At 34.5% G+C, this 25,805-nt stretch overlaps 1 pseudogene; it reads right to left on the bottom strand.

Annotated features, from left to right (window-relative positions):
• Positions 1-113: 113 nt before the first annotated feature.
• LOC105067172 (DNA excision repair protein ERCC-6-like 2) lies at positions 114-11,847 on the bottom strand (annotated as a pseudogene).
• Between the last annotated feature and the right edge of the window lie 13,958 nt (positions 11,848-25,805).

Here is a 25,805-nt window from a genome sequence, read left to right as displayed (position 1 = left end):
TTGCAAAGGATTATTTAAAAATTATTTATTTCATTGCCGAAAGTCATATTTGTCACAAACATCTGAATTTTTGGCTTGTTTTAAATATCAAAAGATATGCCAACACTGAGCTTTTACTCCTGAATGGCAATAGGAAGCTGGATCTGAGTAGCAGGTGTTCCTTTTGAACTAACCATGTTATTGTCCAGGTTGTCAAATTTGCAGCCTCTCCCCTTTGTCTCTGTAAGTCTAAGGCCAAGTGTCAATTGCTGTTTCTCACCATGTTTTTGCTGTGGCAAAACAAATATACACGAAGACTATAATGTGTTTTAAGAGAAATGGAAGGAAGTATATATGTCTATGGAAAAGAAGAATTTCCTCAGACATCTAGGCATTTGAATCTCTTGACACCTATTGCAGATGAACTTAAACAACTCAGCATTACATGAAACATGTTTAGTTTCTTGTGTTTTTACTCATCCTGTTTTCTCTACCCAGGGAACTTTCCTCTTTATCCTTAATAATTAAAAAAACATCTATGTAACACTTCTGTTTTTTCATTATTGATACTTAGATTCTCCAAGTGGCCATTCAGTACTATAACAACTAAAACTTTGCAAGATATTAGTTGTGAGACATTGAAAGTCTCACAAATGGTATAGAAAGATCCCAAGTCCTCATTACCTTAAAAAAGAAAAGAAAAAAAGGAGATCATCAGCTAGGACAGAAATAATAAAGAACTGTAGTCTATTTAGAGCTGGAATCAAAAAAGCAGATGGAAGGGTCACAGATGATTGAGGCAGAGTTGCTATCTGAAAACTGATCCCTAGGCTGTATGGTAAAAAGTAAATTTGAACTTAAGCTCTGAGGTGAGATCCTATAGGGGAAGGTTTATTGATTCTAGTTTAATGGTCTAGATAACCTTAGAAATAGAAGCAGCAAATCGTATCTGCAGGAATGTTTCACCATCTCCATTTAGGACCCCAAACAATTGACTGGCAGTAAATTCCTATTCATCAAAGACCATAGCACATAAAAGAAAATAAATCACTATTATAGAAAGTAAGTGGAGGAAAAAAAAAAAACTAATAGATTTAGAGCTCTAAGGACTTCAGATATTGGATAACTCTGATGCAGAATATTGAACAGCTATGCATATAATGGTTAAAAAAATAAAAGACACAATCACAAAAGTAACTAATCACCTCTAGAATATTGGAAATTGACATACAACTTTGAAACACAAATGGAACATACAAATATGAAAAATATATAATTACTCAAATTTTTAAAAATCATCTGATAGGAGAAACAGCAGAATAGATAATAAAAAAACAGAACTAATGAAGTGGAAGGTGCATCCACAGAAATGACTCAAATAACAGCTCAGAAAAACAAGTATATGGCAGATTTTTTAAATGATGTTAAAATAGAGATTTGAACTTGAATGTCTTGCATACGTCTAATAAAAATCAAAAAGGAGAAGGTAGAAATAATTGGAGAGGCAAGATTTAAGGAGATAAGAGCTGAAAAATTTTCCAGAACTGATTAAAAACAAGAATCTATAGATCCAGAAACTGTAGCATATCCAAGTGTCCAGAAAGAAGGACAGAAAATCTAAAAAAGAACAATCATTATAACATCTTAACAAAATGCTGAAGCCAAAATATAGTGAAATCGTATCTTCAAAGTTTTAAGACAAAATAACTCAACCTAGATGACCATAGCATGTTAGATTTTTAGTAATTGCTCTAAATGAATTTTTCCTTTCAATAACCATGCTCTTGTATAGTTCTCTCCCATATTAAGTCTAGAGTTGGTCTTATGAACTGCTTTGATCAATAAGACATTATCAAAAAGCTTTTGGGAATTAGCCTCTTGCTTCCGGGAACTCAGTGTCTTTATTATATGAAGTAATCTAGGATAGCTTACTGAAAGATGAAAGCATGGGGAACAGAGATAAATCATTCCAGGTGAGGTCCTCCTAGACCAACTGTGGCGAAGATGTCCACATCCTATTCTATAGAATATGTGAATAAGCTACCTTACAAAGCAAAACTGACTTTGCATACAGATGTGATAAAGTTAAAGGCCTTGAGATGGAGATATTGACCTGGATTATTTGGGTGCGCTGAATGTCATCACAAGGATTCTTAAAAGAGTCAAAGAAAGAGATGTGACAACATAAACAAAAGTAGCATGTGAATCAGGATGTATACGTTTGAGGATAAGGTATTCTAAGTTCTTTAAGTTCTTTGTACTATTCAGAAAGTGAGGTTAGGTAAATGTACCTTTTTATATCAAATTTGTTCTGCAGTTCTAAGAATGCTGTAAATATTTACACTAAAAAGGAAGAAAGATCTCAAATTAACAACGTAACTTTACATTTTAAGGAAACAGACAAGAAGAATGAAATTAACCCAAAGCCAGCAGAGGGAAAAACTAAGAAAGATATAGGCAGAAATAAAATAGATGATAGAGAAATAAGAAAGAAACAAAGATTTGGTTCATAGAAAATATCAACAAGATTGAGAAATCTTTAGCAAGATTGAGTTAGAAAAAAAGAGACAAGGCTCAAATAACTAAAATCAGAAATAGAAATGGGGAAATTACTACCATACCTACAGAAATAAAAAGGATTACAAGAAAGTACTATGAACAACTATGCCAAAAAATTGGATAACCTAAACGAAATGGACAAATTTCTAGGAACACACAACTTACCAAGGCTGAATCATGAAGACATAGGAAATCTGAACAAACCTATAACTAGTAGGGATATTGAATCAGTAATTAAAAAACATTCCTAGAAAGAAAATCCTAGGACCATATGGTTTCACTGGTGAAATCTAACACACGTTTAAAGAAGAATTAACACCATTTCTACTTAAACCCTTTCAGAAAAATGAAGAGGAGGGAATAAGTTCAAACCCATCCCTGATACCAAAGCAAAAGACACAGCAAGAAAAGGACACTGTAGAGCAATATCCCTGATGAATATTGATAGAAAAGTCCTCAACAAAATACTAGCAATCAGAATTCAGCAGCACGTTAAAAAGATTATCCACTGGGACTGGGTGGGATTTTGTCCAGGAATGCAAAGGTGGGTCAGTATATAAATCAATCAAAGCAATTCACTACATTAACAGAATAAAGAGAAAACAACCACATGATCATCTCAACTGATGCAGAAAAAGCATTTGACAAAATTCAGCACATTTGCATGATAATAAAACAACAAACAAAGAATAGAAGGAAAGCATCTCAACATAATAAAAGCCATATATAAAAAGTCCACAGTTAACATAATACTCAAAGATAAAAGACTAAAATCTTTCCTCTAAGATCAGGAACAAGACAGAGATGCCTGCTTTGCCACTTCTGTTCAACATGGTACAGACAGTCCTAGTGAGAGCAACTAGGAAAAAATAAATAAATAAAAGGCATCTAAAATGGAAACAAAGAAGTAAAATGATCTCTGTTTGCAGATGATATGATCTTACAAGTAGAAAATCCTAAAGATGCCACAGAAAAACTATTAGAAGTAATAAACAAATTCAGCAAAGTTGCAGGATACAAAATCAACACACAGTAAGTTGCATTTCTACACACTGACAATGAACAATAGAAAAGGAAATTAAGAAAACGATTCAATTCACAGTAGCATCAAAAAGTATTTACTAGCATAAAGACAGAAGTATAAATCAGTGGAATAGAATAGAGAGCCCAGAAATAAAACGTCACTTACAAGGTCAAGTAGTTTTCAAAAAGAGAGCCAAGACGATTCAGTGGGGGAAAGGATAGTGTTTGCCACAAATGCGTGTCATGTGCAAAGTACGAATTTATACTTGTACATTATCCCATATAGAAAAATTAACTCAAAATGGATCAAAGACTTAAACATAGGAGCTAAATCTATAAAATTCTTACAAGACAGCTATATTAGTTTTCTAGGGCTGCCATAACAAAATATCATAGAGTGAGTGGCTCATATAACAGAAATTAACTTTCTTATAGTTCTGGAGGCCAGAAGTCTAAGACCTAGGTATTGGCAGTTTTGGTTTTCTTTGCAGATGGCTGCCTCTGCCTTTTTTTCCACATGGTCATCCCTCTGATTTGTTTTTTCTCTATATGGACATATCTCTGGTGTCTCTCTGTGTGGTAAATTCTAATCTCCAATTCTTATAAGGGTACCATTCAGATTGGATTAAAGTTAAGGAAATGCAAACCAAAACCACAATGAGATATCATCTCATACATATTAGAATGGCTACTATAAAAATATTTGAAAAGTTGGAGAGGATGTAGGGAAATTGGAACTCTTGTGTACTGTTGATGGGAATGTAAAATGGTACAACTCTTTTGGGAAACAATGTACCTGCTATGGACTGAATGTGTCCCCACAAAATATACATGTTAAAATCCTAATCCTCAGTGTAGTGGTATCTGGAGATGCAGCCTTTGGGAGATAATTAGGTCATGAGAGTAGAGCCCTCCTGGCAGACTCAATGCCCTTATAAGGAGAGAGGGAGAGAGCTCCCTTCCTTTCTCCCTCTCTGCCATATGAGCATAAAACAAAAAGACATCCCTTAGCAAACCAGGAACAGGACCCTTCCAGGAGTCGAATTGGCTGGCACCTTAATCTTGGACTTTTCAGCCTTCAGAAATGTGAGAAATAAATATTTGTTGTTTTAGCTACCCAGTCTAATAGTAGCCCAGGTATGGTAGTTCCTCAAAAAATTAAAGATAGGATTATCATATAATCCATCCAGCAATTCCACTTCTGGGTATATACTCAAAAGAGTCAAAAGCAAAGTCTTAAGGAGATATTTGTTCTATTTATTTATTTATTGAAGTATAGTTGATTTATAATGTTGTGTGAGTTTCTGGTGGACAGCATAGTGATTCAGTTATAAATATATATATTCTTTTTCATTATATATTATTATTGAATTTGGTTGCCTGTGCTGTACAGTAAGACCTTGTTGTTTATCAATTTTATAAATATTAGTTTGTATCTGCTAATCCCAAACTCCTAATTTATCCGTCCCCCACTTTCCCCTTTGGTAACCGTAAGTTTGTTTTCTATGTCTGTGAGTCTGTTTCTGTTTTGTAGATGTGTTCATTAGTGTCTTCTTTTTTATTTTTTTTAGATTCCACATATAAGTGATATCATATGGCATGTTTCTTTCTCTTTCTGGCCCACTTCACTTAGAATGATGATCTCCAGGTCCATCCATGTTGGTGAAACAACTCAAGTGTCCACCAATGAATGAATGGATAAGCAAGATATGTCGTATACATTCAATTACAAATTGGATATATGTATGAAAGAAAAAAAGTCTAAATAAATGAAGATATATTCATTATTCATGGACAGGATGACTCAATTTTATTAAGATACCAGTTATTACTACTTCATCTATAAATTCAGTGCAATCCCAATCAAAATCCCAGCTACTTATTTTGTTGATATCTACAAACTGATTCCAAAGTTTATGTGGAGACACAAAAGACGTAGAATAGCCAATAGAATATTGAGGACGAACAAAGTCAGAGGTGTGAAACTGCTCAACTTCAGGACTATAAAGCTATAATAATTAAGGCAGTACAGTATTGGTGAAAGAACAGAGCAATAGATCAATGGAACAAAATAGAGAGACCAGAAATAAAGCAACACAAACATAGTCAACTGACCTTTGACAAAGTTGCAAAGGCAATAAAATGAAGAAAGATTGTCTTTTCAATAAATGGTATTGGAACAACTGGACATGCAAAAAATAATTATTATTATAAAAAAATTTACTTAAAATGGATGATTGGCCTAAGTGTAAAATGCAAAATTATAAAACTCGTAAAGACTAACATAGGAGCAAATTTAGATGACCTTGATGCCAGTGACTTTTTAGATACAAAACCAATAGCACAATCCATTGGAAGAAATAACTGATAAATTGGAGTTCATTAAAATTTAAGACTTCTGCTCCATGAAAGACACTGTCAAGAGAATAGGAAGACAAATCAGTCTTGTTTTCACAGATTCAGTAAGACAGATATTTTAATCCTTTAATAATTTATTGCTTGGCCCTATTCTATGTTTCTAACTTTCATAGATTCCTCATCAGAATTAGTTTGGAGTGTGGAAAATAAAAGTTAATGATAAATCATAATTATTACTATTTAGTGAATCTTAAGTATTTCATTTTACTTTAAGTATAAGATATATCACTAATAATATAAATGTCATTTGAAGATAAATTCATCAGATCTCTAAGCCTGAAAGATATACCATCTATAGTAGTGATTGTACCAGTTAACCAGACCCTGAAGGGCAGATTAGCTAGTCATGTGACACTGAGAACCTATCTGTCACTCAAATATAACAATGTCTTTGGAACCCATAGTTGATCCCACAGAAATTAGACAGAAAGATTGAGTTAAATCTGAGAAAATTTTAGAAAATTCATACTATGCCCAGAGATTCTGTGATAGTGGTTCTGGAGCTGACATGAAAGCCACAATATGTCAGACGTGCCTGAAGTATTTGAATTTACTTTGATAATAGTTATAGTGTGGACAGACATCTTGGTTTTATGATGACTTTGTGAAGTCTAGAGCATTCTATACTGTATGGAAAAGGGAATCTGTGTCTTTATAGGTACTGCAGATAACCTAGTACCAACTTATGTCATACAATAATGAATAATCAACTGAGGCAGTAATTCCAAATAGCACATTTTTATGCCTTTCTATATTTCAGTATCATAATGTTCCTCTTGTGTCTTAAAGAAATTGTACTGGCCATAGAAATGTCTATTAAAAAAAAAAAAACTTGTATTTTCGTTTGCCCACCTACATTTGTTCTAAATGAGAATACTCGATTTTAAGTATATGTGAAGACTGGATTTCATTAAAATTAAAAACTCCTGCTCTGTAAAATACAATGTCAAAAGAATTAGAAAGACAAGTCACATATGAGGAGAAAATATTTGTAAAAGACATATCTTATAAAAGATTTGTATCAAAAGTATACAAACTCTTAAAACTTAACAATAAGAAAATGAACAACTCAATTAAAAATTGGGCAAAATATCAGAACAGAAAGCTTACCGAAAGAAGACATCCAGGTGACAAATATGATTGTGAAAAGATGCTCTGTATCATGTCCTTATTTTATTTGCAAAATAAAACAGTGAGATACCACTACACACCTATTAAAATGGCCAAAATCCAGAACAATTACACCACCAAATCCTGGTGAGGATGTAGAATTACAGGAACTCTCTTTCATTATTGATGGGAATGCAAAGTGGTACAAACACTTGGCTTAGCGGATTCTTACACAATTCAGCATTCTCTTAACATATGATTCAGCAGTCGTGCTCCTTGGTGTTTACCCAAATGAATTGAAAAGTTATGCCAACATAAAAACCTGTAAATGAATATTTATAGCATCTTTATTCATACTGCCAAAACTTACAACCCACCAAGATGTCCTTCAGTGGGTAAGTGGATAAACTGCAGTCCATCTAAACAATGAAGTAGTATTCAGTGCTATAAAGAAATGAGCTATCCAGACATGCATACTACTAAGTCAAGAAAGCCAATTTTAAAGGGCTAGATACTGTATGGTTCTAACTATATAACATTCTGGAAAAGACAAACCTATGGGACAATGAAATTATCAGTGGTTGCCAGGGGTTGAGGGAAGGGATAAATGAACAGGCAGAACAGAGGGAAAATTTAAGGAAGTGAAGCTTATTTTATATGATACTATAATGGTGGATACTTATCATTGTTCTTTTGTCCAGACTCATAGAATGTACAACACCAAGAGTGAAGCCTAATAAAACTATTAACTTTGGCTGATAATGAAATGTCAATAAAGTTTCATTAATTTTTAAAAATGTACCACTCTGGTATGGTATGTTGATAGTAGGAAAGGGTATGTGTTTTGAGGGGGAAGTGGGTATATGAGTATTCTGTGCACTTTCTTAGTTTTGCTATGAACCTAAAACTTCCCTAAATTAAAGTATAATAAGATGGAGCAAACACAAAATAACTGATGTGCCATTAAGAAATGTGTTGTTTATTCTCCAAATTGTTGACAGTTTTCCAGCTCTGTTTATATTATTGATTTCCAGTTTCATTCCTTTGTGGTATGAGAGTATACATTGTGTGATTTTTATTCTTATAAACTTACAAGGTGTTTTTATGGCCCAAAATGTCATCTATCTTGGTGAATGTTCTATATGAGCTTGAAAAGAATATATATTCTGCCATTGTTGGATGGAGTGTTCTTTAAGTGTCAACTTGATTAAGTTGATTGATAGTTCTGTTCAAGTCAACTATATCCTTACTGATATTCTGTCTGCTTGATATATCAATTATAAAAAAGAGGTGTTGAAGTTCAGTTTATTGTATTTGTTTGTGTTTATTTTGTCCCCTCTTTTTCTCCTTTCTCTAGTTTTTTTTTTAATTTTTAAATTGAACTATAGTTGATTTACAATATTATATTCATTTCAGGTATACAACATACTTGACAACAACATTTAATATTCTATAGATTATACTCAATTTAAAGTTATTACAAAACATGGGCTATATTTCCCTGTTTTAAAATATGTCCTTGTTGCTGATCTATTTTATACATAGTGATTTGTATCTCTCAATACCATACGCCTATCTTGTCTCTCTCCTCTTCTCTCTCCCCACTGGTAATTGCTAGTTTGTTTTCTGTATCTGTGAGTCTTTTTATGTTCTGTTATGCAAACTTGTTTGTTTTGTTTTTTAGATTCCACATAGAAGTGATAACAGAGTATTTGCCTTTCTCTGTCTAGTTAATTTCACTAATCATAATACTCTAGGTCAATCTACATTGTTGCAAATGGCAGAATTTCATTCTTTTTTATGGCTGAGTAGTATTCCATTACATATATAATACTTAGGTTGCTTCCATATCTTGGCTAATATAAATAAGGCTGCTGTGAACATTGGAGTGCGTGTATCTTTTCAAATTAGTGTTTTTGTTTTCTTAGGATATATACCCAAGAGCAGAATTGTTGGACAACATAGTAGTTCTATTTTTAGTTTTTTGGGGAACTTCCATACTGTTTTCCAAAGTGGTTATACCAATTTACATTCCCACCAACAGTGCACAAAGGTTCTCTTTTCTTCACATCCTTGCCAGTATTTGTTATTTGTGAATTTTTGAAGAAAGCCGTTCTGATGGAGGTGAATTGGTATCTCATTGTGGTTTTGATTTGCATTTCTATAATGATTAGAGATGTTGAGCGTGTGCCTGATAGCTCTTCTTTATATATTTGTTAGGATTCCCCTGTGAAGCCCTCTAGTCCTGGACTTTTATTTGCTGGCTAAAAGTTGGGAATTGTTTTTAAAAATCTTAGAATCCATGAATAAATATTAATAGTAATTAAGAGTTTAAACAAACAAATTCTGCTGCAAGGAAGCTAGAAGTTGTCACCATTTCTTGCAGCTGTCACAAGCAATGCCCAGAAGCCTGGGCCATGGTTGGAGAACATAATCTTACTCTTCACACCCCTTTCTCAGTAATACATCACCAAGAGCAACACCCACAGGTCAGTTTCCTGGTATACAGCAAATGACCCCTCACCACAAATGACATTAACAACCTTACAGTCTAGGTCAGCAAGTAAAAACAAGCGGCAGAAAATTCAGGGTAGACATAGAGACCTTGTCTACCTTGAACTCTTTGAGAAGTTCCCTTCTTTAATTTGGAGCTACTGCCTATTCTCATCCCCCTATTTGGAGCTAACATGTATATTTCTGGCAGATGATCTCCTTAAACATTTGAAGACAAGCTATTATATATGTGATAGCAGCATACATTTTTAAGAGGGCATGGATCCAATACATCAATAAGGAAAGTCTGAATTATATTTGATGTAACTACTTTAATTGAGAACTTACTGTATGCAGGGTTTATAGTGAGCCAGTAAATGTTGATACAACTACACTGATCGTCTTTGGCCACTGTTTCTTCTGAATGATTGGGCATCTGTTCTGATTAGTTGGTGTCCCTGTCATGCCATATGATATAGCTAGCTAGCTAGCTAGATAGATAGTATATCACCCTTGTATGTATGCAAACTGAGAAAATAATATTTACCTTCATTTTTCCACTGTATTTTGAGTCAGAAAGTGTTTCAAAGCCTGAATCTCTGCTTTTCTGCACAGAATCTAGGAGTCTGGAAAATACCTGATCACATATCCATTTAGTAAGTGTCTCCTGTAGTTTGGAGTTGCTAGCAGCCTGCAGTAGTGTGACGTGGTTAGCTACCTTCTGAAGGACTGCAAGGTAACTGAAATGCAAGGTTTTCACTGTTTCACCATGTGACTTGGTCTTTTTTTTTTTTTTTAACATTTTTTATTGATTTATAATCATTTTACAGTGTTGTGTCAAATTCCAGTGTAGAGCACAATTTTTCAGTCACACATGAACATATGCATATACATATATATATAAACACACACATATATATATATAAAAACACATATATATGTATTTTTATATATATATATGTGGCTTGGTCTTAAAACAAAACTTTCTCCATTTTCAGCCTCTGTTGCAGGTACAAGGCTTAGGAGATTAAAATATCAGTCACCTGTTCTGTTTCTAATACTGTTTGATAGACAGCTTTCTGAAAATCTGCGAGAACAATACACAATCTGGTCTTCTTTCTTAGGCAACTAACTGATTCTTGATTAGAGTCCTGTTATGTCTGAAAAACCATCCAAACATCTTTTTGCAAACCTTTGCATGGTCTTTTGGCCAGTATCTAGTGCTCTTTTTCTTGCTGTGTGTCTCTGACCGTGTCAGAAAACTGCTTCTTGAAGTGGATCCTACTACGTCAAAGTCCTGGCGCAGCCCAGTCCATAACACACTACAATTCTTTCATGTTATTCTAAAGAATGGTCCCAATGAGGGGACCATTTTAAAGCTTTTGTATCTTTTGTTCCTCCAGCCTTTGGATTCTTCATTCTGTGAGCTTCGTCTACAATAACAGCTGACTGTTCCAAAGTGTCAAGTTCATCCAGACATAAGCCCGGTGTTTCATAAGTTGTTAGAACAATTTCACATTTCCTCTGCTTTACACGAATCAGTTCATTGTCTATTTTATTACCATGTAAAACAGTGACTCTGAAATATCCCCAGGTGTCCAATTCATCCTTCTGGTTGTGGAGGACAAAAAGAGGAGCAACTATTAAGCACATCCTTTTTTTTGCTATAGAAGAAGGGGATTCCTTTTTCATACTTCACAATAAAAACGTTGGCATTTTATTTTCAGTATCTTCACGAGTTCTCTTTTCATGCAAAATTGCAGCCCCAAATGAAATAACCTGTACTGTTTTTCTAAGTCCCATGTCATCACCAAGAATACGCTCTCTTATTTGGATGAAATGTCCGTAGAGAAACTGAACTCCTTCCCTCTGGTGGTCTATCAAATGCCTATTAATAGTATAAGAAATAGAGTCAAGATAACTAAAAAGCAACAACAGATGATGGAAATTTTCTGTCTAGGAAGTAAGGTTTTTCCAAGTCTTCGTCATCGAATATACAATCCCTGAAGCAATCTTGAACAGATTTTTACTTCCAGAAGTCTTTTACGAGGTACTTTCTTTTCTTGAACATCTGAATGTAAGACGATACAAACGACTTCCCATTTTCATCCAGAGTCATAGATTTTATGCTTGCTTCACGAAGTTTTTCATTTCCTGGAGTAGGGACAAGACATTTTCTTCCTGGATGCCATGTCTTTGCTGGTGGTTTCCCAGGATAGAAGGATCCATCTGGCCAGAGGGAGGGGCCTGGCAGCTTGGTTGCATTTAATACCGAACGATGTGGGGAGGATGGTAGGGAGGAGGCCAGTGGGAGGATAGCAGCCAAAACCACTCCCCGCTGCCTTCCTTATATGGCTCCCCCTGGAGCCTGAGCCCACGTGACTGAGGGAGCAAAGGTGGAGCCTGAGGGGGTCCAGGGAGAAGAGATGGTGGCTTCCAAGGCAGCAACAGAGCCATAGGACTCTGTGGAAGCTGGCAAGGCAATGCTCACCCAGTCCTCTCTAGAGCTCTACCACCGACTGAGGACAACAGGCAGGCAAGTCAACCCCCTACCCTCCCTTTCAGTGTCTGGCCTCTCTTTCCAGCCCACTGCAACTTCCCAATTCTTAAATGTTTGTTAGAATTCACCAGGGAAGCCATGGCACCCTGGACTTTTTGTTGGAAAATTGTTAATTACTGATTCAGTTTCCTTACTAGTGATTCATCTGTTCATATTTTCTATTTCTTCTTGATTTAGCCTTGTTAGGTTTCATGTGTCTAGGAATTTATCCATTCCTTCCAGATTGTACACTTTGTTAGCCTATAATTATTTATAGCAGTCTCTTACAAGCCTTTGTATTTGTGTGGTATCAGTTGTAATGTCTCTTCTTTCATCTATAATTTTATTTATTTGACTTTTTTCTCTTTTTTCTTGGTAAGTCTAGCTAATAGTTTGTCTATTTTATTAATGTTTTCAAAAGTAACCCTTAGTTTCACTGATCTTTTCTTTTCTCTGTTTAGGTTCTAATTTATTTCCACTCTGATCTTTATTTCCTTTCTTCTGTTAACTTTGGTCTTAGTTTGTTCTTTTCCTAGTTCCCTAATGTGTAAAATTAAGTTTATTTGACCTCTTGCTTTTTTCTTAATGTAAGCATTTATCACAATGAACTGCCCTCATATAACTGCTCTGGTGGCATCCCATAATTTTTGGCATATTGTGTTTCATTTTCATTTGTCTCAAGATATTTTAAAATTTCTCTTCCGATTTATTTTTGACACATGTATTGTTCAAGAGCATGTTGTTTAATATCCACTGCCCTGTCTTCAACTGCAGTGATCTTTTCCTCTGCTTGATCTAGTCTATTGTTTAACCTCTCCATTGAATTTTTCAATTCAGTGATTTCTGTTTGGTGCTTTTTAATATTTTTGCTTTGCTGAAATTCTCACCCTTTTCATGCATTATTCTCCTGACCTTGGTTAGCAACTTTATGACCCTTCTCTTGAACTTTCTGTCAGATAAGTCATAATTAGTTCAGTTTCATTAAGATCTGTTGCTGGAGTTTTAGCTTGTTCTTTTATTTGGAACATACTCTTCTACTTCTTCATCTTATTTTTACTCTCTGTATTGGTTTCTGTGCATTAGATAAAACAGCCACCTCTCCCAGTCTTGACAGAGTGATGTCATGTAGGTGATGGACCCCATCATTCAGTCTTCCAAGCTCCTGGTTGCCCCTCAAAACTTTGATTGTTTAAACCACCTTCTTTGTTCTTAGTGGCTACCAGTAGTTGAGGGTGTGCCAAGAGCCACTAGTGTTCCAAAGAGGAGGATCACATTCAACACCTAGATACATGCTGATTGAAGCTGGATCCTCAGGTAACAGCTCGGAAAGTATATGGTTTAGCCCCTTCTGGGGAGAAACTAGGAAATGGCCATTTTTGCTTATTCCTTCTATGCTAGACCTGAAAATATAGCCATGGGGGAAGTGCTTCTGCATCCATTAAGAAATGCTTCTTTTTTTGCTACAATCCTGAGGGACTCATGAGTCCAAGCTCCATGGGCTTTGGAGCCAGGTGATCCAGGGTTCAGTCCCCCAGGCAGCAGCCACAAAAATTGGGGCACCATGTTTATAAGTTCCTTCCAGGGAGATACTGGCAACTTGGAGTGGGCTACAAGGAGAAGGTGAGAGAGATATCTACCAGTTTTCTCTGTCCCTGGGGAGGAACAATGCCAGCCTCTAGATGTGTACTAAATTAGAAACCTGACCCTCAGGCAGCAGTTTTTTTAGCATGTAGGCAGATCTCTGTCTGGAAGACTGGGGATGGTCATTTTTCCCTGCTCCCTCTGTGCTGCACTCTGTGAGGATAATTGATTAATTATCTCATGATAATTAGGACTCATGAATGGAAACCCTGTTGGCTAACAGAGCCAGGCAATCCAGGGATTCAACCCTCGGGCATCAGTGCAAAAGCAAGGCGTAGGCATGCATACAAGCTCCTTGCAGGAAGATATTGGTGACTTGGAGTGTGCTGCAGGGAGATGGCAGAGTGACTGCCACTTTCTCTGGTCTCTGTGGAGGTTTCCAGCTAGTCCCTAGATGTGTGCTAAATTAGAAACCTGACTGTCAGGCAGCAACTTTCAAAGTGTGCAGGAGGACTCCTTTCAAGGAAAGATTGGGAAAAAGGAATTTCTACTTGCTCCCTCTGCACAGAGCCCTGGGGAGATAACCATGGTGAGTACTTGCCACTCATTAACATCTACTCCTTTGATTGCTATCGTCTTGTGAGTTTCCTCATTGGCTTTCAGAGCTACGTGTTTTGGGGGCCCATCCTTCAGGTGGGAGTCTTAAAAGTTGGGGCACTACATGTGTGACCCAAACCCTTTGCACCTCAGGGAGAAGCTGGGAGTTGGAGTTCCCTTCCTATTGTATGGTACTGTGCCAGGGGTGGGGTTTATGGAGATAGTGTGCCTCTGCCTTTCCTGGTTTGGTGTGGGTATTTTCTCATTTGCCTGGTGTGTAGCACTCAGTCAGCTTGTGTCAGGATTTCTTTCAGAAGCAATTCTGTGTATAGATGTACATTTACTGTGACCGTGGGAGGAGGGGAGTTCCAGAGCCTCCTATGTTGCCATCTTGGTCTACTCTTGTCCTGTAACCTTTTTTGATTTAAACTCCACTTTGTGTAATATTTGTTTAGCCCCCTCCCCCTACCCATTTTTCTTTTGGTCACTATTTGCATGGAATATTTTTTCCCCATCATTTAACTTTCAATCTATTTACATCTTTGGATCTAAAGTGAGTCTTTTGTATACAGCATAGAGTTGGTTCATGGTTTTTCATACATTCTGTCAATCTTCATCTTTTGATTGAAAAGTTTAATCCATTTACCTGCAAAGCAATTACCAATGTAATCAGTATTTAATTTTGCTACTTGTTTTGTATGCGCCTTATAGCTTTTTTGTCCCTCATTTTCTGCATTATTGTCTTTTGTTGTTAGTTAATTTTTTTTTGTAGTGAAACATTTAAATTCCCTTCCCACCTCATTTCTGTGTATTCCATAGATATTTTTCTTTTCGGTTACCATGGGGATAACATTTAACATTTTTAAGTTATAAAACTCGAACTTAATTTTTAGCAGCTTAACTTCAATAACATACGAAACTCTACTTCTAACTATATAACTCCATCTCCACTGCCTTTCAATTATTCATGAAATAAGATTATGTTTTTATACATTGTGTGTCCAAAACACAAACTAATAAATCAAGTAGAAAATGAAAAGTGGAGTTACAAATCAAAGTACCGTAACTCTAGCTTTTATAATTTTCTATGTATTTAACTTTACCAGATTTCTTCATTTTTTTCATACATCGCGTCTCATGTTATTTCAGCTTGAAAGACTCCCTTTAGCAGTTCTTGTGGCATAGGTCAAGTGGTAATAAACTCCTTCAGTTTTTGTTTATCTGAAATGCCTTCATTTTCCTCTCATTTTTGAAGGACAGTTTTGCCAGATAAAAGACTTTTGGTTGACATTTTTTTCCTTCAATTACTGTATGGTGCAGTTCTAAAATTACCACTTGGTTCTTCTTTATAACTTCTATTTCTTTCCTGAGACTTTCAACTTTTTATTTGTTTTGAGCATATTTGTAATTGCTTGTTGACACATTTTTTGAAGACTGCTTGAAAACGTTTGTCAGAAAATTCCAACATGTCTTTGTTTCTTCTCAGTGTTCACATGTTTTGATTCTTTTTCCATTTTAGTTGAGGTTTTTCTGGTTCTTGTTATATTGTGTGATTTTCAAGTGAAGCCTGAATATTTTGAGTATCATCTTACTTTAACTTTCTATTTTAGCTAGGTTTCTCTGCACTGCTCCAATGGAAGAATAGTAGGAGAGACAGCTATTGGAAGTAGACCAGTTTCCTTACCTGGTCTCCATTGATGGCCAAGAGGGGAAGGGTCTCCCTGTTATACCTGGGTAGGGATTGGTATTCTGGCTACCCATATAGGCTCCACTGATATATTTCTCCCTGTGAAAGCCTTGTTACTGCTTCCCAGGTAGTGTCTACCAGCACCAAAGATGAGGAGAGGGCTTTGTTATTTGGGGGACAATGTAAACATTCTGACTCCTCTGGCACCGTCCAGTAAGGAGGGGGAGGGTGCCTTTTTTTCTGCATCTATTGGCATTTCTGAGTTCCAGCTTCTTAAGCAACAAATCTTGAATATAAGAGGTAAAAAGAAATCCAAGAACTGCCCACCATGTCTTTCTTTGGGTTCTAAGATCCCCAACCAGTCTGCCTTCTACTCTCCATTTTTTAAAGTTTCCTCATACTTTTTTCATATAATGTTAGTAGTATGTTTGTACTTACCAAAAGAACTAGGGAAAAGTATGTCTATTCTGTCTTCCTAGAAGCATTTTTTAAATCTATTGAGATTTTCATATGTCATTTGGTGTTTTTTTTCTATTAATCTGGTGGCCTTTATTGATTTTTTAAAATGTTAAACTATCTGGCATTCCTTGAATAAACCCTATGTGGTTTTATATTAGTATTATTTTAATATATTTTGTATTCAATATTATAATACTTTGTAACAGATATTTGAACCTCTATTCTTAGCAGAGATATACAGTTTTCCTTTTATGAAAATCTTCTTGGTGTGTTTTGCTATTGGGACATTTTGACCTCAAAAAAATTAGTAAATAAGTGTTCTCTCTCTTTTACTATTTTGTGGAAGAATTATTCATGAATACTGTAATTTTGTTCTTAAAAATTCAAAATAATTTTACAGTGTAACCATCTGAACCTGAAATTTCCTGTGTAAGAAAAATTTTAATAATAGAAATAATTACTTTTAGTAAATATGGGGCTTTTGAGATTCTTTATATTTTTATCAGCTTTAGTAAGTTTTTGTTTTTTACAAATGTTCATAATATCTTACTGAAATTTGTAGGATTTGTGGTTATGTCTCATTTCATTTATTATATTTGTAATTTGTAACTCTTTAAAAATATTCATGACTTTAAATTTTGTATGTCTTGTGTTAGTGTTCTTTTGCTGTCTGTTATGTACTGAATGTTTGTGTCCGTCCCCCAAATTCATATGTTGAAGCATAACCCCCAATGTAGCTGTATTTGGAAATGGGGCTTCTAAGGAAGTAATTAAGATTCAATGAGATCATAAGAGTGGGGCCCTGGTACAATAGGAGTAGTGCCCTTGTAAGAAGAGGCACCAGAGAGCTTGCTCTCTCTCTCTCACAGGCACAAAGAGGCCATGTGAGCACATTGAGAAGGCAGCTGTCTACAAGTCAGAAAGAGCCCTCACAAGAAATTAAACCCTCTGGACTTTGATCTTGGACTTTCCAGCCTTCAGAGCTATGAGAAAATTAATTTCTGTTGTTTAAGCTACACAATCTGTAATATTTTGTTATGGCAGCCTGAACAGACTGACACTCATAAAAATTACTAGTAAGTTAGTAGCTTAAAACAACACAAATTTATTATATCATACTTCTTTAGAGCAAAAGTCTGGGTGAACTTTTTAGGTTTTTTGACTCCTGGTCCCACATGACTAAAATCAAGGATAGAGGATTCTTGTTATGTACTAATAGCAATAAAAAAAACCCCACTAATATATAGCTTAGTGTCAAGAAGGTATTATACTTTAAAAAAATACCTTAAAATATGAGAATAGCTTTGTATTTAGAGCTTTAGCAGAAGCTGGATGATTTTTAAGGAGGATGTTAGAAAATGTCTAAATTCCTTTGAGCACATTGTTTGTCAAACTGTTTTCCAAATTGATACTAACTTTACCCATTCTTATCACAAACATATGAGGATTTTAATTGGCCCTCTATGATTTTCATGAAATATTTGAAATATGGACCTCATTAGTTCCTTCACTTTGGGGCTCTGTCTTAGAAGGGAAAGTTTGTTGGTTAGTTTTGATGGTTCATATGGCCTTTGCTGCTCCATCGCTTAATTGCAGTCTCTTTACACTCATCTCTGAATTTTCTATGTAGTGAAGTTTCTATACATGCTAAAAAAGTTAAAAGAAAAAATTTTAGACACTAATCACGTATCAATCCTATATAGGGAATTAAGTTCTGTTTCTGATATGTAATGATTGGGCATTAAAGAAAGACCAGAGAAAAGTACAGCAAACTGTATATATCTGAAATAAAGTGTTTTATTATCCATGTGACAATAAACATGCAACTTTTATGCTGTTTTTTTAAAAAAGGAAATTCTTTATTACATTTTAATAAAGTACAAAGTCTTATTGTTAAATCAGTTGTGTGAACATGAGATGAGATTTTGCAGGGCTATGTCTTTTGGCATAGTACAGTGCATTTGGTTAAACATCTTTAGGAACAATTTTCATGTGATATTGACTTGTTAACAAAATATAAAATATGTCATATATGTACTTTAAAGTCACGCACAAAAAAGGACAATACAGTGTTCAGTAATGTTTCAAAACACTTGCCCTTAAGTTGTTAAAATATGCATAATGAGATCTATAACAGTGAGGTAGAGAGTATGTCTTTTTTCCATTTGGAAAGTTTTATTAAGAAGCTTTAGAGGCATATAATATTAATGTTTGTGGTTGTGGAAGCAGTTAAGTATCCTATGATAGAGATTACTTTCCGTAATCAGCTACATACGTACCTCAAATAATCAGGAACTACACTTTTGCATCAGATCAGTCAAAATTAGAAGACAATTCTTATTTTATTTGTCTTAGAAATAATAATCGCTATAGGTTATTCCAGACCCATTATTTAAACATAGAAAATATGTGGTTACCATTAATGTTACACACCAGAAAATAAATGTTATCAGCCACTTTCAGTTCCTGGAGATAAGGAAAACACTACTGGTTGGATTCATTTTTATTTTCCAAAACTTTCAGTGTGTTTCAAAACTATGTAATTCCAGTAGCGGAGAATAGTCTCGAAAATGGTGATTCTCTTTCAAGTAAATCTATCCTTTTATTGTGTTGAAAAACATCATTTCAAACATTTGGTAAACTCTTAAATTGATAGCTAGTGTTCACTGTATATGTATCATATTTCTCTTCCAAAATTAAGAATCCTTGAAAGCAAGAACTATGTTTCTTTTTTTTAAACTTATTTCTTTTATTTAGCACTGGGAAAAACATGAAGCTTATTAGTTCCTCCAAAAAAAAAAAAAAAAAAAAAAAAGGATTGGAGTTGCTATAAACTAAAGAAAAACAAATACACTCTGTATTCATAAAATTTGCCATGGAAGCATAATCACATGTGTCTTAAAGATGCAATACAATTGTTGAAATAATTTTTAAATTATCTCCATATTATGTAGGTCTGATGGTAATTTAAATCTGTTGAATCTAAAAAGAGATGTCTCTTATATGCCAATAATAATGGTAAATTAACTTACTACTGTCAAGCAAAATGCTAAGCATTTCAGGTATATTTCATTTAATCTTAAATACTTATGAGGCAGATATAATTGTTATCCTCGTTTTATGAATTTAAAAATTGAGGCAGAGAGGTTGTGTAACTTTTATAAATCTTTCAGCCAGTGAGTGGCAGAAATAGACTTCAAATCTAGATGACTCTTTTGGCTTCAAAGTGTACACTTTTAATTTCTGTACTGTACTGCCTTTTCAGTTGTATAATACACTGGATGAAAAGAATTCAAGTCACACAATTGGACTGATTATAAAGAGCTGAGGTCTTACACAATAGCACAATAACCTGATTCCTCAAGTACCAAGTCTACTCAATATTTTGTCACACATCTGAACAGAAGAAGCTTATTATATAGTTCTCTATCAAATAGTGACTATAATTTAGTATATTACTAAAATAATACCTGATACTAATTTAATATTTTACTAAAATAATATCATTTTCAATAGAAAAAAGAATGCAGTTTCTTCAAAACTCTATGATCCAGGGATCAATTTTAACCCTAAGAAAACAAAATTCAATAATATTCTTTGCTAGTTTCAATTGCCTGTGTGCAACTCTGCCACATTCATTCCATTCTTACTTGAGATTCCATCTGTAGAAACTTGACATCTGTTTCCCTGTTGCCACAAAAAAAATGTATCCACGTGTTCATATAAACAATTTGAAGCAGGGGATAAATTATCACAGTGAGCACAAGCTGCAATTGATGCAGTGACATCTGTAAGAATATGTGACACAAAAATTAACTCTCTGATTTCCCAATAGAATTTTACAATATTATAGCTATCATGTATTTTCAAAGTATTTCACATAGGTTAATTTAAAACATATTCTTGACAAACCATTGCTGATGCTGACGAGTCAGCTGCACAGAAGTTGGGAATCATTTCCAATTTAAGGCATTAAATTATAGTTTTCACAGTAAAATGAGGACTATGTAAATATAAATAAAATACATTGTGCAAAAAGTCTCACCTGAGGCAGTTGCCATGCAAGACAATGCTGATTCTCCTTAGAACCCATCACCGCCACCGCTACCCTTTGCTTCTAGGACTATGACTAGATTAAATCCCAGCAGATCCATAAAGGTGAGATACAAAGTGTGACCCATGATGAGATGTACTACACTCCAAAAGAAGTACTTGAGTTTTCTAATTTATACAGACAGAAATCTGGGGAACATATATAAAAATGAATATTAGGGATGTGACATAATGGTGGAAGGAACATATTGTTAGATAAGGCTGAATGTATGGATATGGTTTCACGAGGTAGAGATACTACATTTAATGTTGTAACTTGGGGAGTTACAATGAGCTTTAATAGTTCAGTTGTTTGGCTAAAACATAGACACAAAGCTGGCACACAGTGAGTTGAAAATGTCACACCTCTCTTAGTTTAATGTAGAGGAAGGGATTCAGAGGCTTAGGGAGATGGGAATGTTAGAGTGGATTTGTTATTTAAAACCTATTTACCTCTCTGGGATGTTTAGAAGACATACAGTTCACCACCACTGTGAAAAATAGATTTGTGTTGGGAGCTCTGGCATCCTTGAAGAGCTTCATGATCATTCTTCTCTGTAGCCCACAACTTCCAGGGAGAATAGTGGTCACCGAATTGGGAAACCTAAATGCAATGGAAGTAGTAGGCTTTGGGGTTGCCAGAGACTAGGTAGAAGTGCTCAACTCCTAAGGTGAAAGTGGGCATGGTTGCCATAATGGACAGCAAATTCAAAGCAGCAATTAAAATAGTTCTCCTCGTGCAGACAAATGGTGTTAGCTAATTGGTAATGGTGTCCTTGAAGTAAAAGAGAAGGAAGCCTGATATATTCTTACTTGATCTGTATAAACTGAAAAATTCTAGATCAAGTGAACAAAAGTCTAACCTGAATCATAGACAGTCATGAGTCATCAGTTAATTCTCAAACTTGAGCTAGTTTATATGACTGTAACTTCTTGAGTGAAGGGGAGGTCAGTTCCCCTTGAAGAAAGACCAAGGTACACTGCCAATACTGTTACTCTTTCTCCCAGCCTTCCTCAAAATGACCTCCAGCCTTTTACCAGGGTCACTGTGCATGGGGGCAAAAATAATCAGGCCTTTCAGGGACTGCTAGATACTGACTCTGAACTGACACTAATTCCAAGAATTCGGATCTCCATTGTCCACCAGAAGAGTAAGGGCTTATGAAGGTCAGGTGATCAATGCGGTTTTAGCTTAGGTCCATCCCATGGTGGGCCCAGTGGGTTTCTGAACCAATCTTGTGATTAATTCAGTTCCAGAATGCATAATTGGAATGGACATACTCATCACTTGGCAGAATTCTCACATTGGTTCCCTGAGTTATGAAGTGAGGGTTATTAAGGTGTGAAAGACCAACTGGAAGTCACTAGAACTGCTTCTACCTAGAAAAATAGTAAACCAAAAGGAAAATTGCATTTGTAGAGGGATTGCAGAGACTAGTGTCACCGTCAAGGACTTGGAGGCTACAGAGTTGGTGATTCCCCCCATATCCCCCTCACTCACCTTACCTATTTGGCCTGTAGAGAAGACAGGTGGAAATGGAAAATGACAGTGGATTATCATATGTTTAACCAGATAGTAATTCCAATTGCAGCTGCTATACCAAATGTGGTTTCATTGCTTGAGCAGATTAATACATCCTCTCATACCTGATATGTAGCTATTGATCTGTCATAGGCTTTTTCTCCATACCTGTTAATAAAGACGAACAGAAGCAGTTTGCTTTCAGCTGGCAAGCCCGGAAATATACCTTTACTGTCCTATTTCAAAGGTATGTCAACTCTCTGGCCCTATGCCATTATTTAGTTCATGTGGATCTTAATAAGTGACACAAAAACGGAACCAAAATATGGAGATATTGAAATTCTTAATGAAAAATGTTGAGCTTTTCACTCTATTCTTTAAGTCTATCTTTGTATTTCTCAGTTATATAAATTATTTTGGATGGGTTTCTATCACTTATAACCAAGAAAATCCTGTTCAATACAACTTGCACAGCTGAAAATATTACTCTTTATCTTCCTACATAAATGCTATCCTGCCTGAGCATAGGCTTCTTGCCTTACAATCATTTTCTTTCCATTCTTTAGATATTCTCCCACATTATAAACTTACACTTGTACAAATGGGAAATTCAGTGACAGTATGATTCTCTTTCTTTCAAAGTTATTCTGCTTTTTCTCTTTATGGGAGATTAGCAGTTTCCTTTTTTTCCTGTAGTTTAAAATTTTTACCATCACATGTCTAAGTGTGCTCCTTCTTTAATACTACTTCCTAAAATTGTGCATGGGCTTTTGATATAAAAATTCAATTTTTAAATTATTTTGGTTCAAAATTTTCTGACATTTTCTTTTTCATTACTGTTTCTTTGAGAATAGATTTCCTTCCCTGTTTTCCTCCCTTCCTTCTTTCCTCTCTCCCTCCCTTTCTTCAAAAATCCATATCCTATTTTATCCCCTTATTTTGTCATCATCAGTAATGTTAGTTAGAGATGATAAAATAATATCTCAGCCTTTATTGGAATATATATTCATTGAAATATAACAATGATATTAATTTTATTAAACAAGTACATTCCTTGATTGGAGATATGATTCTGTGTTACATTCAAAGGACATCCTAATTTTTAGATACAATTTTGAACTTGGATACTGTGACTGAGAAATTGTTATATAGTTTCATCTTGTATTTCAGTCTCAGATTACTAAGAGTCATAAATGCCACTTCATGTGTTTCTGAGACAAGGAGGAAGCTTAACATTATGGTATCTAAACATTCATATAACCTTGAAAAATATTCATTTAATGTGAGATGGTTATGCTATTCTTAGAAATAAATTGTACACAGGGAAATATACACAAAATGTTATGATAACTCACAGAGAAAAAAATGTGACAATGAGTGTGTATATGTCCATGAATGACTGAAAAATTGTGCTGAACACTGGAATTTGACACAACATTGTAAAATGATTATAAATCAATAAAAAATGTTAAAAAAAAGTTATACTGTAAAAAAAAAGAAATAAATTGTAGCATTAATAATAGACATACATCTTAAATGTTGACTGGAGATTAGGGATATAACAGATATTTTATGAAAATTTAAGGGAAATATAACTCCGTTGTATACTAATATTTTAAATCTGAAGAAACTATTTTTAGTATTTTTAAATATCACATAATTTTCAAATTCACAGATGTTATGTATTTATCATATATACATGTGGATACTTTAAATTATCAAGACTATAGGAAATCATTACTATTGAAAATTTCTTTTATTAGTTTAAATTCTTTAAGTTACACATTGAAGTTGTTTCACCATGCTACATCTAGACTATATTTCCAAACAATTGAAGATTTACTGCATATTTTTACAATTCAGTTGTTTGAAATTATATAGTTCTAAAGGAGAATTATTACTCTACTCTACACCCAGCCCTTTTCTGAGGTTTACAGTACATATGTCTAACATAAAAAGCTCTATCAAAATAAAGGTGATATACTTGGTGGTAAATATGGGGGAATTCTTTTTTAAAAATTTTTTAAATTGAAGCATATTCAGCTTACAATGCTGTGTCAATTTCTGGTGTACAGCATAATGTTTCAGTCATACATATACATACATATATTCCTTTGCATATTCTATTTCATTATAGGTTACTACAAGATACTGAATATAATTCCCTGTGCTATACAGTAAGACCTTATTGTTTATCTATTTTATATGTAGTAGTTAGTATCTGCAAATCTCAAACTCCCAATTTATTCCTCCCCACCCTCTACCCCCTGGTAACCATAAGTTTGTTTTTCTATGTCTGTGAGTATGTTTCTGTTTTGTAAATAAGTTCACTTGTGTCATTTTTTTAGATTCCACATATTAGTGATATCATATGGTATTTTTCTTTCTCTTTCTGATGTATTTCACTTAAAATGATGATCTCTAGGTCCATCCATATTGCTGCAAATGGCATTATTTTATTCCTTTTTTGGCTGAGTAGTATTCCATTGTATAAATATACGACAGCTTCTCTATCCAGTCATCTGTTGATGGACATTTAAATTGTTTCCATGTCTTGGCTGTTGTACATAGTGCTGCTATGAACGTTGGGGTGCACGTGTCTTTTTGAATTAGAGTTCCCTCTGGATATTTGCCCAGGAGTGGGATTGCTGGATCATATGGTAAGTCTGTTTTTAGTTTTTTAAGGAATCTCCATACTGTTTTCAATATGGGGAAATTCTGTCATTTGCTAGCAACAAGACAAACTGAAAGTAACTCATAGAGAGGTCAAATTATGAATAAGCAGAAGCAACAAATAAAAAGAAACCATGAAAAAAATATAAGCAGAAAAGGTGCCCAATGTAGAGACTGAGGCAGTTTGTTAACAGGTATAGGAGAAGTAAAGACAAGAGGCATGGAATTGCCACAATGGAGAAGGCTTAATGAATTCATGATGCTAACAACTAATTGTGATAATTTGGACCCCAGAAGACTGGGCACTCTCAGTGTCTAAACTGCATTTCATCTCCAGTTACGTAGTTATAAAATTATTTTTGCAATACTGTAAAATTGCTGTTTCCTTTACCTCTATATATGACATTTATTATTTATCCCTTGTGATAATCTGAGTGCCTAATCCTTTTGACTAAAATAAACTAAATATCACAATTCTGTACTTTCTATCTCTCACTATTGTAAATTGCTTACAAATACACATAGTTTGATAATGTTTCCTAGGCAAATTAGAAGAAATCTGATAATCATAAGCAATACACACATGCAACAGTTAAAACATTGTTTCTGTTAGAATAACAAATTAGAATGGTAAAGAAAGATTATGTTGCTTCCTTTTTAAATATTATTTTTCCTTCTAAAAGCCATCAATGTTGATTTCAGTTTTCCGATTTTGTTTCTACTTCTTAATACATTATTGTAAAAGCTATTCGCTCCATTGCTTCACTGAATATGAGTCCCTTCCCACCTTGGCAAAATATATGAAAGAAAATATACATTCATGGGACTTCCTTATCATTATTGATTTTAATATGCCCTTTAATTAAAATTTTGGTAAAATAAACATAATGCCATTAAAAGGATAACACTTTCTGTATATATATACACATATATATACATATACCTATATAGTCATATACATACATGTGTTTTAAGTACACATATAAAATCTTGACAAAAATAAGTCTAAATGAACAATACATTTATAGTTTAGGATAAAATGAAACTAAGGAAAGCAATTACTAATAAAGAAA

Source organism: Camelus bactrianus, chromosome X (genome assembly GCF_048773025.1).
Source record: "Camelus bactrianus isolate YW-2024 breed Bactrian camel chromosome X, ASM4877302v1, whole genome shotgun sequence".
NCBI classification, from domain to species: Eukaryota; Metazoa; Chordata; class Mammalia; order Artiodactyla; family Camelidae; genus Camelus; species Camelus bactrianus.
This window is presented reverse-complemented; position numbering and strand designations above follow the sequence as displayed.